A 17,179-nucleotide genomic window follows, 5' to 3' on the forward strand; every position below is an offset into this window, starting at 1 on the left:
TTAGTCTTCCTTTTTGCATCTCTATTACTGGGACAACCACTATTGAAATAAAAAAAAAAAACCCTTTCTTAAGAAGAATGTTGATTGGATTTATGGTGTAGCCCCTCTCTGTATCTATTTGTTCCCTTACTGTGAGCTCATCCACTGCTGCAGCTTAAATTATGCACGTAAGTGCGTGCGCGCGCGCACACACACACACACACACACACACACACACACACACGCAAACACACTCCAACTATACTTCAGAGCCACTTCTGTCCTGGGTCTATAATAATGCCCTCTGTGTCTCTACCTAAGTGTCATTGTCTTCATAATATTCATTGTTCATGAAGTGCCTGCTCTGTGCTCAGCATAGGATTACATAATAGCTCATCTAATACTGTTCACATACACATGGAGCCAACTATTTTTTTTTTTTTTTTGAGAAAAAGGAAAAAAGCACTTTATTACTTTGCTAGCTAGCAAAGGAGATGCACAGGGGACTCTTGTCCCAGAGGCTGTGATTCTGCCCATCCAGGGAACGAGGAACTTTTAAAGAGGTGATTCAAAGGTTACATTCCACATGTTCTCTGTCCTGAGTTGTAGTTTAGTTGTTAATATGGGAGATAATCATTTCTGAGATCTTCTGGTGCCAAACCCAAATCTGAATTATTTCATTCCTGTGGTGGGTATATGCTCAAGGACAGATAATTCTGCCTAGGATGGGGAAGAAAGGTAATCCTGTCTCCCCTGAGATTAAGAAGGGGGAGAGGTTAGGGAGGAGCAATGAGAGAGAAAGAAACATGTCCTTTTAAAAATAAGTCACAGTGGCAGAGTAGCAAGGGCTATATTCAAAGCATAAAGTGAACCACTGTTACGTTTCCCCACTGTCAATTTCTGCATTCCATTTCTATGGAAAGTGGGTGACAACATCTCCAAGCTTCCTAATGAGGGAAGGTAAAGTTGGGGGAAGTGACTCCAAGGCCTTGTTGTCTATCAGGTGGGGCATGGACAGCATGATCCCTGCCTGTGTATGCCTTGTCCAGTCACATGCCAGCTGCCACCGTGGACCTCTGGGCTGCACTTATTTCTACTGGAAGAATCATAAGAAACAATTCAAAGCAGGAAAAGTGACTCTAGACTTTCTATTCCATGCTCAGCAGAATGGTCATTGTAACCCTCTAGAAGTGAGTTATAATCACCTTAGTTCCAAGAATTATTTGAAACATTTTGTTAAAAAATACCTATTAAAATGAGTTTAAAAGGATACAAAAATGGTAGAAAAAGCTATATTATTGAGCAGTAAACTTATTCAGAGTTTCCTGGCAGTTAAGGCAAAAAGGACACAATAAAAATTCTTAATCTATGATGAAAGGAAATGTATGAGTTCATATAGAGAATACTTTTACTGCCAGGAAATTGTAGGAGTATTTTTTTTTAGCATACATACCTGAACAGGGGGATTGTATAAGACAATAACCATTTTCAAATGAAGGGCTGTGTGATATTCATGATTTTTTCTTAGGATCAATTCTTTGTGTGATAAATGGAAATATCTTCCCTGACATTAAATTTTAGGAGCATTGTTTGCATACATACTTTCTAGAAGAAAAAATACATAATGAATGGAATGACATTTTAAAATATAGGGTTGCAAACAAAAACAGAATGGTTTACATTATGACAATCATAATTTTTTTGTCAAAGTTGAGTATATAACATTATATTATAAAAATATTTTCCCAGGGATCTAAACTAATATAAAATAGAAGTATGCAGCCTTAAGAGTCAGTATTCTTGATCTTCTTATGAATAGAAAATGTTCATAGAGAATTTTGTAAATACAAAAGAAAAAGGTGACTATCAGGAAAGGGAGAAGGCTGTTTTGAATCCTTCTGAAGATATTTACTAAGTGATTTCTACCTAAAACTGCAAAACTCAGTTTGAGATTCATGTTTTTATAAGATTCACTTTTTTCATAATTTGAAATCTCTGGTATTGAGGTGCTTCTTATAATCAATATCAGTTGAATTGTCAACATTTTCTTTCCTTCTTAGACATCTAAAATGTGTCAGAAGCAATGGGTTCTTAAATGATCATTGTAGAAAGCTGTAATTGTTGATTTCAAAAATATTTATTGGGCTGGGGAGATAGCTCAGTTGGTAGAGTGCTTGCTTTGCAAGCACAAGGCCCTGGGTTCAATCCCCAGCACCACAAAAAAAAAAAAAAAAAAACAACAACAACAACAACAACAACAAAGAAAACTTATTGCAGTTTTGTAACACAAAAAAATCAGACCACATTAATTTTTAAAATAATTCTGACAACAGAGAGGGTAGAGGATTAATTCTCTGAAGTTCTTGACTAGTAAAAGGGATTGTAGGGTCTCCTTTTACTGGAGAGAGAGAGAGTTAACACCTTAACTCAATCCATATTGGAATAAAATGGACTAGATGGAAATGATTTTGCAAATCTGGTCTTATGTGTCATATAAATTTGTGCTTATCAAAAACATTTTCAGATTTATTAAATGCTCTGCATGATGCCGTTTTGCCCATCTATTCCATGGGCCACATACCTCCTCATAAAGTTCTCTACACAATGTTGCAGCAAGACCATGGTGCTGGCATTTTAATGTCAAAACAAAATAATGCAGCAGAAACCTATAGAAACCATGTTGCAGTGACAAAATGAAATGTCAGTGGAGGTCTATTGTAACATAATGTCAAAACAAAATGTCAGCCAAAATCCATGGAGACACTATTATGATATCAAAATGAAACAATATCAGTGCCAGCCTGTAGAGACATTACAATATGAGAAAAGACAAAACAAAACGGTATCTGCAGAGACCTGTGACTTCTGAGTCTCAGTGTAGCTTTGTGTCAGATGGTTTGATTGTGGCAAACATGGATTATACTTCATTATATTTTTCAAGTCTTCCTTTTGTAACTCAAGGCGTCCCAAAGTCATTCTTTAGTGTAAGTGCCTGGTGTAGAAAATTGCTGATATTTATAGTTAAATCTCTGCTATGACTGTATTTATGTCAGTGTCTTTGTCAGTGTCTTCCATGTTCATTCTGGGCTGAACACATAATTAGTTTCATTTGGTCTTGGCATAACTTCCCTGCTCACTAGTACTTGGACATCAGTCGAAAGTATAAAATACAGGAGAGGCCGTATTACAATCTGCTTATAAAGGATCATACTGAGTTTCAGCAGATGCCTTGCTCCATTCTTTTCTCCTCTGTCCTCAGGTGGAGGCTGGCACTGCCCCAGCCTTACTGAGCCTTCAAGCATCATAGCTGGTTTTGAAATGTGCACCTAAATTCCAGGGACCTTTGGCTTTCCTGTCCATGATTCAGAGGCACCTTGGCTGGGTGCTTCTACCTTTTTTCTTAGCCTTCTCCTACTAATAGAAAGATAAAAAATTCTATGTATAAACAGAAAAACAGATCTTTATTAAAATCTGTAATGATGTTAAATTGAGAATTGTTCTTTAAAAAGGAAAATGTCAAAGACTTTGAACAACATTTTAGACATAGAGAAATGTCTAAAATATTACTGCATAAAGAAATTGTAAAGGTCAAAGGGATCTTATCTATGTTTTAAGTAATTTGTGTGTAGAAGTTGTTATCAATTTATTATTGTTTTAGAAATTTGAAAAAAAAAAAATTTCTGACAGAAGGCCCTGGGTTCAATCCCCAGTACCAAGAAAAAAAGAAAAAAGAAAGAAAAAAAAATCCCTGAAATTGGGAGAAGAAAAAGTCAAATTAGAGGGGGAAACAAAAAAATATTCATCAAATCCATGCCTACAAAAGAAGCAAAAATTCGTTTTCTTCATTTTAATCAGCTGCAATATAATTTTAAAAATCACATATTAAGCAACAATTCAATGAAATCTCAAGGAACCAGAAACCAAGCAAACCCTCAGTAAGCATTATATTTACAAATTACAGTTTTAAAAGAGGGCAGTAGATGCCTATAAAAGTGCTGCTACTGGGAGTTTGTCGGAAAAATAGTGAGAAAGCAACAGAGGTTTTAGATAACATCCTGTGACTGCAGTTGAGTGAGGTTCAGCTCAGTTCTTCTTTTTCCGACTCAGAGTACTCAATAATGAGAACTAAAGGTCATGAGAATCTCAAAATGTTTTTCTAAAATGAAAAAATATGTTATTCTCCTTTTCAAGATTGAAGAGGCATTTATCACTTTCTAGAAAATTTTAAAACTCCAGGACTGAAGCAAAAAAAGAATTTTTGGTAAATTTTTAAATTATAAACTGGTTTTTGGAAGGTCATTGTTATTCAGGATTTTCTATCAGGTTCAGTTTGCTTATATCAATTCTCAGGTATTCACCATAAAAGCTATGGCATCTGCTGGGAAAATGGCATCAGTTTTGTGTTTGTTGGGATGGGCTGGAGTCTGGGTTGTAACCTCAAAGCCTGTGTCTGTGGCTGTGAAGGGAATACATTGTGGGAAGAATAGTGAAACATTCTCATCACTATCATCAGTGGGATAATTTAAGACATTGCAACAGGAGCTGGTCATTGTTTGGCAGGAGAATTAAGAATAAAGTCCAGCAACCTTTGAAACAGGATTAAAAATTGGAGTAAACTTACATAGTGAACATTGAAGGACAAACTGTAAGCTTCACCACATGTCAAAGAAGGGAAAACTATTTTGAGTATAGTGCCAGAACATGTGCTTGGGAGAAAACATTTGAGGAACTTGGCTAAATCTTAAAAATAATATTTATATTTGGAGCTTTATAAATCACAAATTCAATACTTTAAAAGTTTCATCCTCAAGTTAACTAAATATATTCTATGAAAGTAATATAGAAGAAATCGCTAAGCTTTTTTGGGTAGTTGGGAACATTACCGTGTTATTGTAACTAATAATTATCATCATTTTGGAAATTTGCATCCATATGTTTCATATACTTAAAAATAGTGTAAGTATCAATGTCCTAGATTTGTTCTTGAAAAGATGTTTGATTTATTTGAAAATAATTGAAAATTAAGAATAACACAAACTAGAAAGTACAATGATAATGTAGGCTGAAAAAATATTTTGTTCTCTTTTCTTCTTGAAAATCAATCCAAAGCAACAAAGAGAACAAGAAAGAGAAATATTCAGTCTATTTTTTTACAAAAGTGGGTATATTTCTTTATTCAATATGTGATGACAGAATGATCCCACAATGTCAAGAACCTAGTGTTTGCACCCAAGACCAAACTGAACAATACCTAAAGAGGAACCTCTTACTTTGACATGAGAATTCCCAACCAAGAAACTTAACACCCAAAAAAACCAAATAGCGCAATCAATAAATGGGCTAAGGAACTGTGAACTAAGACACTTCACAGAAGAAATACAACAGATCAACAAATATATGAAAAAATGTTCAACATCTCCAGCAATTAGAGAAATGCAAATCAAAACTACTCTAACACTTCATCTCACTCTAGTCAGAATGGCAATTATCAACAATACAGACAAAATAAATGTTGGTGAATATGTGCAACTATTATGGAAAGTGATATGGCGATTCCTCAGAAAACTTGGAATGGAACCACCATTTGACCTAGCTATCCCACTCCTCAGTGTATACCCAAAGGACTTAAAATCAGCATACTACAGTGACACAGCCTTGTCAATATTCATGGGTTTGGGCAGTAATGGAGATAAGTGTAATGAAACTAGAAATTCTTTTATTTTAAGCCCCTAAGCATTTAAAAATATAGACCATATACCTGTATTATTTTGAAAAAATGTAAACCATTTTATAGTTCTCAAAAGTATATCAATAATTTCCAACCACTCTGGTCACGTGGTTTGTTTTCCCCATATAATAATTTAACTAAACCTGAAATGAGAGATTGAATTGATAGACATTTCTATTTCACTTATTCTCTCTATCCAGATAAATAACTTGTAAGTTGGGACATGACCAAATTGTGAATAGAAATAAAATGCATAAAGTTATCAACTAATAATTATGAAGTTAATCAAGAGCATAAAATAAATAGAAGTAAAAATAATCAAGGAAAGTATTCTAATAATCTTCAAAATGCTTAAAAACCAATAATACATACATTTTTGTCATTTAGATACATCCATTTTTTTCAAAACTAGTTAATATTTATTATGTTTCCTTACTTTTATTTTAGTTTTCAAAGTGTTTTCCTATTATAAAACTTATAGGCAGGATATCTCCTGTTACATTGTTTTTCATTTTGAGTTATTTCAGAAAAACCATATAGAATTTAGCCACGATTTAGAATTAAGCCCTACTTTGCTTTGGAATTTTTTTCTTAAACCCCCCCCCCAAAAAAAAAAACCATAGTTTGCATTGTATAGCATTTTGCAATTATGCTGTCATTAAAGACAGAGAATGCAGAAACAAAGAAAATATTAGCCTTGAATTCTGTGTAATCATTTCATGATTAAAGGATTAAAATAATGGTTCTATAATTAGTTTCTATGCTTGTATGATAAAACCTCTCTAATATGAAAAATAACGTGATAATTTTATTTTGTCATCAAAATCCATCAGGTTTTGTAATTTCAGTTCCAGTGCATTTTTAGTTAAGAGTTTTATAATGTATTCCTGATTTTCATTCCTTTTTTAATTCATCATGATTTTTACTTATAATTTTGAATACCATTTGCTTTGTTCAGACACCTAAATATATATTTTAAACTTGAAGTAGACTTTTAACTGTGGGTCACAACTGGCTAACCTTTGTATCCCCAGTGGTTTTATTGAATGAATAACATAATCTCCAAACTTTCTTCAGTTCTCTAACCCATTGGAATACCTTACATGTCCTTGCCATTTATTAGAGAATTCAGAAAATCACACGTCTATGAAAAGTGTACTTTGGGTGTCAAATCCAATTTATAACCCCTTCTTGCATTGTACAAAGAAAAATGGCATCCATGATTTCTTGTAGGCAACAACATTTTACAGGTATTTTCTAAAATTCATTTATCATAGGTATACTGAGAAAACATTTTCTTTCTCATCATCTACTTGCTTAAAGCTATGCAGGGTTGCCTGCTAGGGAGTCAGGAAGACACCAGAGGCTCAGAACTCTGCTTCTGGCTACTAACCCATGCCTGTTTCCCTCAGAGGGGACTGACAAGGAAGTTCAGTCTAGCTCTTTCTACAGTCTCTGGGATTTTAGGCTCTAACATTCATCCTCATGACTTTCAAAGTTCATTTGTCTAAAATGTTCTATTAGAATATGGTTTCTTCAAGAACACTGGGACAATTAGTTTTTCATTGATAATTTTCTAAAATATTGTCAGTTTGCAAGTCCTGGTTTACAGGAGAGTCCGAGGCAGGAGAATCCCTTCAGCCTGGGAGTGATTTCAAGGCCAACCTGGGAAACATAGTGAGATCCCTTAAAACAGACAAACCAAAACAAAAGAACCTGACTGAGTAATATAATTTTTGTGCTGTTTTAAACAAATCCTTATTGGAGGTGTGACTGAGTAGATTTAGTAATCTTGTAGGTAGAAACTAGCTTGAACTATTTCTATGAAACCAACCAACCAGAAAAAACTTAGGTCTCACAATAGAATGCCTTTCTCCATGTATTTATTTTTGGGCCCTGAAATTATGTATGTCTGTACATGTGCATGCTCTGTAGCTAGAGGAATTCCCCTTGAAAAGTAAAGCTAAATTTTTCCCACTTCTGCCTGAGACCACTGACAAGCTAATAAGGAAGAGTGATGATAGTAATAAAATGGGGCGAGGGGTACATTCCTGAGATTTCGTTGCTTATAAAATGATAGGCCTGTTTCCAAATGACCACAGAGGGACGTGGAGCAAGATCTAGTCCTGGGGCCTTCTGATGGAGAGGTGACCTCCCTGCGATCCATAAAGCATCCCAAGAGCTGGAGCTATCACATCAGAAGCAAATGCAGGATTAACAGCTTTGGCAACCACCTTTTTAACCCAGAGAACATAGCTGTATGTTTTTAATTTGTTATGATTTATTACACTGAAATTGGTGTGAAATGGACAACAAATCATGGGTGTCAGAATCTGGAAATGAATTTTATCAGCTGAGCAAAGTGAGTGCCTTTGGGATTTGCATAAGTTTCTCATAATTCTTTTCATATTACACATGATGAGTAAAACTGTGAAAATAAACTGAAAATGACATGATATTTCCTAAGTAGCTAATTTCACATCTACACATAGACACTTATAAATTTAGCCACTTAGCCTCAGTTTAGGCTTTCTCTATAATTCAAGGTGATTTGTACTTATCTAGCGATACATTTGTCTTAGAACCTTTAAGTCAACATTAAGACAATTTGTTCTATATCATAAATGTCTTAGATTATTTATAGAAATTATAAACATTATAACAAGATATTTACCAATTATAACTTTTGTTTTAATGTTCAAATTTGGAAAAGGGAATTTAGACTCACATACCAGTATAAAAGTGCTAAGATGGAAGAAGATCTATCCCAAAATATCAGATGTTATAAATACCCTTCAGCATCACAAAAAAGCTGCCCTTGTTAGAAACTAACTTTGCATGCATAATTAATTTGAGCATCACATTCCTCCTTCACAAACAGAAGAGAAATTGAATTCAGGTGTTTGGTGAACATATGGGGGATTTACTGTGAATTTATGACCTGTGGTTTGAGTGTAAAACCCCAAGATACTTGCTGATAAAATTTAATGAACCTTGTGTAGAGGAGCTATTTTTATTTGTAGTTTGGTAATTGATACATTTCTTCATTTAACCCTCCCATGCTTTCTCCCATTCCTCATAAATCTTCCAGCCTGAGAGAGAGGAGAGAGAGAGAGAGAGAGAGAGAGAGAGAAAACCATAGTGGAGACCTGGTCTTCCTGGCCAGCTTGTTCTAACCTTCACCTAATTACCTAATTTGTAAAGTTCAGAGTTCACCTTTCCACATTGTTTTAGTCTGTTCCTTCCCTTCCCTTTTAATTTAGTAATTTAGGCTTCTTTACTATACAGGTGACAGGAGGCAAACCCATATGCTTTGAGCAGACACCTGGAAGGAAGTGATCCTTTATTCCAAAAGAAGCAAAAGTTTTCAGAAAGGGGTGACATCACTTTACAGTTTCTTAAGGAAGCAAAGATGTGGAGGCACAATACAGCTCATCATTAAAATTTAGGCAATGAATTCATTGCTGTCTCCTCCAGAATAAGCACACCATCAAAGGACAGGAACCTGCCACACATGACCCTTACCATCTCTTTCTGCCTTACCATTTATACATAGGGTGTAGGAAAAATGCTCCTGATTCAGCTGCCAGGAGGGAAAACAAATGACAGTGTTCCATTTTAACATACGGGGTGTAATGGGTTTAATGAGAAACCTGTGTTTGCTTACTAATTTACAGCAATTAAGAACTTAGTTCTGACATCTGTAGATGAGAACTATTTATCTGGCGATTACAAGATCAGGAATATTTTATGGAATTGCTAATCAGCGTAGAAAAATATCTAATGGCAAGAAGGTTGTTTACCTCTGCTCTCAGAACGGTGTCAATTCCTGGTAGTTCTGCTTGGATCCCTTTTTAGTTCAGTGACATTTCTCCCCCCCGACACTTTAGTCATCCCTGTTCAAGAACTTGTTTGTATCCACTTTATCATGCTGACAATCTGTCTGTTCTGAAAGGCTTACAACTCTGTACATCCGTGCATGACATCACAGTAAGACATTGCTTAATGATGTGAGACGCTGGTGGTCATTGCTGGCTGCCTGTTACTGAGGCTGTTTGACAGGTCTGCCCTACATCTGTTTCTCCCAGTGTTGCTTTTTGCCGACTTCAGTCCCCATGTTGGCTTTCAGTGACACTCATGAAATAGCTGAGTTTTAGACTTACTTTTGAGACAAATAAAGGATCTAACAGTTTGATGCAAGAAGAATTAGTGATTAAGCAAGGAAGGAAAATTTGCTCTAAAGTTTCTCCAATGAACGTGTTTCAAAAAATAGTACTCTCATAAACAAGGCTGTTTTCCATTTATTTTTATTTATTTTTTTACATAATGGACTGGGTCTTTAATCCTTCCATTTATGTAACTACAAAGGAAACCAGTAAAGAAATACGTTTCCATTAAACAAGTAGACTAAAACACAGGACCCTCATGTGACAGTAAAGTCATTATCTAAGTATGTCATCAAGTCCTGAAAATGTCAAGGTTCAGGAAAACAGAATCCTTGTGGGTAAATGAATCAGATTTTGGGAGCTTGAACCTACAATATTCTTTCTCAGTGTGCCAGGACACAGACCCTAAGGATGTTTCATAAGTCATAGAGCTTTGAAGCACTGGTGTTTGGAGGAGAAGAAATTCCTTAGGTAGTGAGGTTAGCAGTTAACATGGCTTTAGCATGATTTGCCCCTCAAATCTATCAATAGAAAAAAGGTTTTTGGATGTGGTATCACATTAATTTTCAGGATCTTACATACAATTTAGAGATTGACTTTTGCATTTTTTAATTGAAAAAAGAATAATGCCCCTTTGGCATCTCCAGTAGTTGAATGCCAACTGCAGGTGTGAAATTCACTAGCATTTAGAACAAAATTTTGTATGTAGGCCAAAGAGTAAATTGCTAGACCTGGGAAGTATATGGCAAAGCTGAAATGGCCAAAGATATAAGTTAACATGATTAACAAAAATCTGCTGTGTACCTGTTCTTTTGCAAATTGGGGATTTGAAGGACACCTGTTAACTCCTAGACCCTTCCAAATTAAGGAAAACAAATTTTAACTTGGACTAGCTCCTTGTTAGTTTATGTGCTTGATGCAGATCCTAACAGGTTTTCAGTCTCCTTCCGAAAGAGAAAGTAGGAGTAGGCCATTGAGTTAAGTTTTACAGAAAAATCAGTTCATCAGGTATATATATTCATCACATTGCAGGAAAATACCCATATTTTTACCTGGGCCTCCTGAGGGCTCATTGGTCTCATCAGGGCCATTGAGTTCAGTTTTCCCTAAAACCTGACCAACAGTCTGTCCAAGTAGTCAGCCAGACTGGGTTCTCATGTGGATGCTCCACTAAGGAAGTGCCAGTCTTCTTGCTCTTGTAGATCTTGGCAGGATTCTATTCCTTGCAGTTGTCCTCAGAGCCAACAAGGGGACCAGAGACATTCAGAGTGAATGCCACATTCTTCTGTGATTGCATAAATGTCATCACATCCAGTTCATAATTATTGCCCCCTGCTATTGTTTAGAGGAAGTGTGGATCCTGTCCACACTGAAAGTGGATCACAGAAAGGTGGAACACCAGGAAACAAAGACCTGAGCACCACCTTAAAGTCTGCCCATCACAGATATTCGCTGAATCATTTACTCTGCCGCAAGCAGAGTACACGTTAGTGGTTATGTTGAAGGCACCAACTTGAGAAAACCACTCAGACATGCAAAGCGTCATATATGCTGTGAGACAGTATTTGAGTCAGAACAATTGCAGAAGAATGGAAAGGAAAGATGAATGTGGGCTGGAGTGATTAAGAAAGGCTGCCAGGAAGTCGAGCTTGATTTTACTCACTGGTAGAATTTGGAAGAAGTGGGGGATATGAAAGAAAGAAAATATGAGCAGATTTATCTTTCTCTCTTCTTTGGCAGCTTTTTCTTCTTTTGTACCAGACATTACAATCATCTCCCTCTTCTGAGCGGCATGGAAAACCAGGAAATTCATTTCCTCCCTTCTGTTTACCATCTTACTTTCTTTCATTTTTTTCTTTTTTTTCTCCCATGGGAAGGAAAGTATACCAAGATGGCACCACCTTATTTACAAATTGAGTGGTTTATCTTCCTTCCTTTGATTTCTGGGTCTTAAAGCTCTGTCTTTGCTTCCAGTTTTCCAGATTTCTTTTGCATAATTAAAAATGCAAATGTTAAAGTATTTTTGATCCATAATGAATTAATCAGTCACATCACAAACTCCTCTCTCTTAGCGTATGCTCCTCTGAAAAATAGGCCAGAACTTGGGCCCACAAGAAAGTGCACCCAGGTTCATTTTAGAAAGATTGAAGGGAGGAGACAACTTAGCAGAGGCAAGACTATGTGGGCAGTGCCCAGTTGTCAGGTTTTTGATACACTTGTTCCTTAGTATCCCCAGGTTCCAGGACCCCCTCAAATACCAAAGTCTGTGGATGCCCAAATTCCTTATATAAAATGGTGTAGTGTTTGCATATAACTTGCACACACTTTCCCATGTACTTTAAATCATCTCTATATTACTTATAATACTTAATATAATGAGAATACTGTGTAAATAGTTGTTACACTATATTCTTTAGGGAATAATGATACCAAAAAAAAAAAGCTGTACATGTTCAGCACAGACACAATTCTTTTTCCAAATATTTTTCCTTTCAAGTGTGGTTGAATCCAAGGATGCAGAACCCATGGATATGGAGGGCCAATTGTATTTGATTCTTGGGACTGTTACTATGGGACCACAAGCCTTATCTTGATGCAATGGAAGTAAATAGCCTGGAGAAACAACATATGAAACAGACAGCATCTGCAGAATATAAAGCAGAGGTTGCAGACTAGCTTCCAATAGACTGATTTTGTTTGCCTTACCTAGCATTAAAAAACAAAGCAAATTTTAAATTTGGGGAAAACCTGTATTTCTCACTTCTCTTTTTAAAAAATTGGAAATCAACACCAGGCCCACATCCCTCCAGGGTAAGAGTCTTTGGGAACCAAGGACCTCCCTGTCTAAACCAGGCATATCACCCCCATTTGTCATAGAATGTACATGGGTACTTCCAGTGCAGTGGATTCTCCTTCATCCTTCCATGGAGATATTGGAATTTTGGCTAACTATGAAGCCTCCAGGCATCATTTTTCAAAGCATTGTCTTTACACCTGCAGTGTTTTCTGAATATATGCAGAGCCCTGGGCTTGTACTATACTGACTGAAACAGAATATATCTAAAGATGGATCTCAGCAATCTTTTTTTTTTTTTTTTTTTTTTTAACAAGCTCCCTGAATGATTCTCAGACACATAGTGTGTACACATGGGAACCCTGGTTGTGCAGTTTCACTTTTCTTTCACTATATGTGGGGAGGTGTTGGGTTTTCATGTGTGAGGAACAAGGTGCAGGACAGGTTCAGTGCTTACCTGCAAATTCATTGCTACATTTAGCATTAATGGGTATTTTCAGCTGCCTTTAGGAAGCATATTGCAGTGTCTAACCTGAAGGTCATGAAGCCTCATACACTGTGGTCTGCCTCTGAGAGGACAAGGTACAATCTCTGTGGCAATTATGGATGGGAAAGATCTAAGCTCCATATTGTTCAAGGTCACATTGTGCTGTGCATGCTAGGTTAGGAATCTCTGTATTGTGGGATTTAAGATACCTTTCCTTAACCCCATCAGAAAACAAAACAAAACAAAACAAAACAAAAACCAGATCATTACTGAACCAAAACTAGTCTTCTTAATTTAGTGCACATGCTCACTCCCTCCGCCTCTCTCTCTCCCTCCCTGGCTCCCTCCCTTACACACTCACACATACATATACACATAGTTCCAGTTCAACTACAAAACCCAATGTGTAAGAGGAGGCTAAGTGTTTTGTATTGGACTAAAACTATCTTTTGTATTTCTTTGCCCAAAAAACTTCTGTATAGGCCCCCTCATCATCTTTATTCAGATCCTGATCATGCATAGTATCTGGAAATAATGATGTAGTGACTCCTCATTAAGAGTTTTATTGTCTCACTCATCTGTCTGATCAACTCAGGTGGTATTTTTTATTATATTCCTCATACAAAAAATTAGCAATTTTAAATGGACATTGAACCTAAATCTAAGTTGATTGGAATGTGTAGGGATCAGTCCCTGTTGCTAATGAATATTTAAAATTTCCTTTGACTTTCTTGGCAGAAAAGCTCACCAGGAGATTTAGAAGGCCAAATTTGAATTATTGCCCCTTTATAGACTGGCCTGAGAAACAGAACTGAACCATTACAAAGGTTTCATCTCTTGAAGCCAGGATTTCACCTTCAGACTGCCAACTGCTGATCCCCAAGGATGCTTGACAGTCTTCCAGTCTTTGGAAATCATCATCAATCATGAACCATTGCAGCCTGTTTTCCAACTTCAACCCTGAAAGTGGCTTTGCTAGTCTGAGGCCAACCAGTCAGCTTTCTCTAGAGCATAGGAAGAAAAGAGAGCAAAGGCAAAAAGGGGGATAATCCTCACTAGCTCCCTGGATTTGGAAATAAGGGCAGAAGTGACTTCCAGAACTTATCTGTTACTCTGAAAAACACGAGGCCACCATAATTTAAAATTAAGGACACTGGGTCAACTTCCTTTGTTGGGAGATTGAATTTTTACATAATCACAAATAGTAGGAGGTCAGGTTTCCTCAATGGTTTAGACTTCATGAACCTAATAAATTGTAGAATTAAGACTTTGCTGCCTGATTACAATAATAGAGAAACATTTCTGGTTAGAATTGTGAAATACTTTGTCAGTTAAGCCTCCTGCCATCTTCCCATTAAGAGCTATGATGTATGCTAGGAACAAAAAAGACACAGCTGGGAAGGTGACAGTGGCATTAATGGATGCTGACTTTCCTTTCTCTTTGTCTTATGAGTGTAGCCATCCTCATGCTCCCACAATCACAGTTTCACATAGAGAACAGGGAGTTCTATAGATTGGACATTCTACTGGGTAGCCATTATTGAAAATTTATGTGTTGAAACAGTATAAGATAGTGTATGTATTTTTAAAAAGCCAGTGCCTGCCACCTGCCTGCCTCAGAACTGTGGAGGAAAATTTGAAGTTGTACCCAGGAGGGACTGAAGCCTTCTACTGTCAAACCACACATTTTCAGACCTATTAACTTTCAATGTTCTCAGGCTGATCAGCTCAAAAGATTTGCTGAGGAGGACAAGCTTGTATTGACTGGGAAAATAATCAAATTGAATGAATTGACAGGATATTCTGGAAGTGCTAATGAAATTGCTGCAATCATGAAGGAGACTAGGACCCCTCCTGATAGATTCAATGATGAAAGACCACCCCATATTCTTGAGTGATGTTAACATTGCAATCCTACATGTGCATATTTTCTCTTTGAGATTTTTGAACTTTCAAAATATGTGAAGTTATATGTAGACATAAGTCTATCTGAGAATTTTATAAACTCTACCTTGACAGACTTTCTCTTTCCAAGCTACCTCTCACAAATGATATCACCAAGGAGGGTATGCAGCTCACAGAACTTACACACAGAGTAACTAGGGCAGTGTGTTTTCTTTTTTTCATTTTTTAAAAAAATGGTGCCCTGTTTACACATAATGGTGGGATTTGTTGTTCCATATTGGTACATACACACTTAATATAATTTGGCCAATATTCTTCCGCAGTATTTCCCCTTTCCCTTCACTCCTCCCTCCCTGATCTTCCTTCTGTACTCCAGTGATCTTTCTTCAATTTTCATGAGATTTCCCCTAATTTTCTTTTCTTTTTTCCTCTCTAGCTTTCACATATGAGAGAAAATATGTGACTCTTGATCTTCAAAGTTTGGATTATTTCACCTAACATAATGTTCTCAAGTGCTATCCACTTTCCTGCAAATGACATAATTTCATTTTTCTTTATGACTGAATAAAACTCCATTGATATATATACCACATTTTCTTTATCCATTCATCCATTTATGGATACCTAAGCTAGTTCCATAGTTTAGTTATTACGAATTGTGCTGCTATAAACATGGGTATTCATGTATCACTGTAGTAACATGACTTTAATTCTTTAAGATAAATAAGGAAGTGTAATGTAGCTGGGTCACATGGTGGTTCCATGCCTAGTTTTTGAGGAATCTTATTCCAATTTCCAAAGTCGTTGTGTTAATTTACTATCCCACTAACAGTGTATAAGTGTTCCTTTTTCTTTACATCTCTGGCCTTTTTTTTTTTTTTTTTTTTTTTTTTTTTTTGACCCAGGGATTGAACTCAGAGATGCTTAATAATTGAGCTACATCTCCAACCCTTCTTATTTTTTATTTTGAGACAAGGTCTTGCCAAGTTGCTTAGAGACTCCTAAGTTGCTGAGGCTAGCTTTGAACTTGTGATCCTCCTGCTTCAACCTCGTGCTGTGCTGGGATTACTTACAGACTTGCACTACCACACCTGGCCTCTGACACGTATCATTTATTTTTTTTGGTATTCTTGATGATGGCCATTTTGTGTGAGATGAAATCTCAGTGTAGTTTTTGCATTTTCCTAATTACTATAGATGTCAAACCTTTTTTTATTTATGTATTTGTTGACCTTTTGTATTTCTTCTTTTGAGAAGCATCAGTTCAATTCATTTGCCCATTTATTAATTGGGTATTTTGGGGGGTTAAGTTTTTTTAGTTCTTTATATATTCTAGATATTAATCCTCTCTCAGAAGTGTAGCTGGCGAAGATTTTCTTTCATTTTATAGGCTTTCTCTTCACATTCTTAATTGTTTTCTCTTCACCTTCCTAGTCATTTTTAATTTGATGCCATCCCATTTATTAACTCTTGACATTATTTTCTGAGCTTTAGGGGTCCTATTGAGAAAGTTGTAGACAATATGGTTTCAGTGAAGAGCCCAGATATTTCTAATAGCTTGCAGCTTCCCATTCTGCCAGCAGTGCGGAGGGTATAGATGAGAAATATGACTTGTTTCTTGACCTCAAGGAATGTGAAGTTTTCTTGGGGAGACAGTATAAACCTGGTGTGCTTACATAGCATTCATGACAGGGTGTGACTAGTGTTCAGTGAGTGGAATAGGCAAAAGGTGTTGTGAGATTTAAGATTGACATAATTTTGGTTATTGAACTGTGTTTTTCCTAATACAAAAATGCTGTTTTAAAGACTTGTATAATTTTGCAAAGGGGGAGTCTTTGGAATCTGATACTTGTTTTACTAAGTGCCACATGTGGTATAGTGATGTGGAAACTGCACTAGGAGCCAGAAAATCTGGATTCTAGTCCCACTTTCCCTACTGGCCAGCTGAGAGACCAAAAGCAAGCCACCTACCTTCCTCAAATGTCACTTTCCACATTTGTGCACGCACGCGCACGCGTGTGTGTGTGTGTGTGTGTGTGTGTGTTTGTGCATGTAATACTACCTACCACATTACTCTTGTGAGCTAAACTCTTTGTAGGTATAAAATGAAATTCAGTGCT

General features: G+C 36.4%; 1 protein-coding gene across 19 annotated transcripts in view; it reads left to right on the top strand.

The window, feature by feature from the left end:
- Positions 1–17,179, top strand: part of Pard3 (par-3 family cell polarity regulator) — a 649,712-nt gene that overhangs the window by 613,104 nt on the left and 19,429 nt on the right. The window lies entirely within an intron of this gene.

The sequence above is a fragment of the Sciurus carolinensis genome, chromosome 12, assembly GCF_902686445.1.
Source record: "Sciurus carolinensis chromosome 12, mSciCar1.2, whole genome shotgun sequence".
Classification (NCBI taxonomy): domain Eukaryota; kingdom Metazoa; phylum Chordata; class Mammalia; order Rodentia; family Sciuridae; genus Sciurus; species Sciurus carolinensis.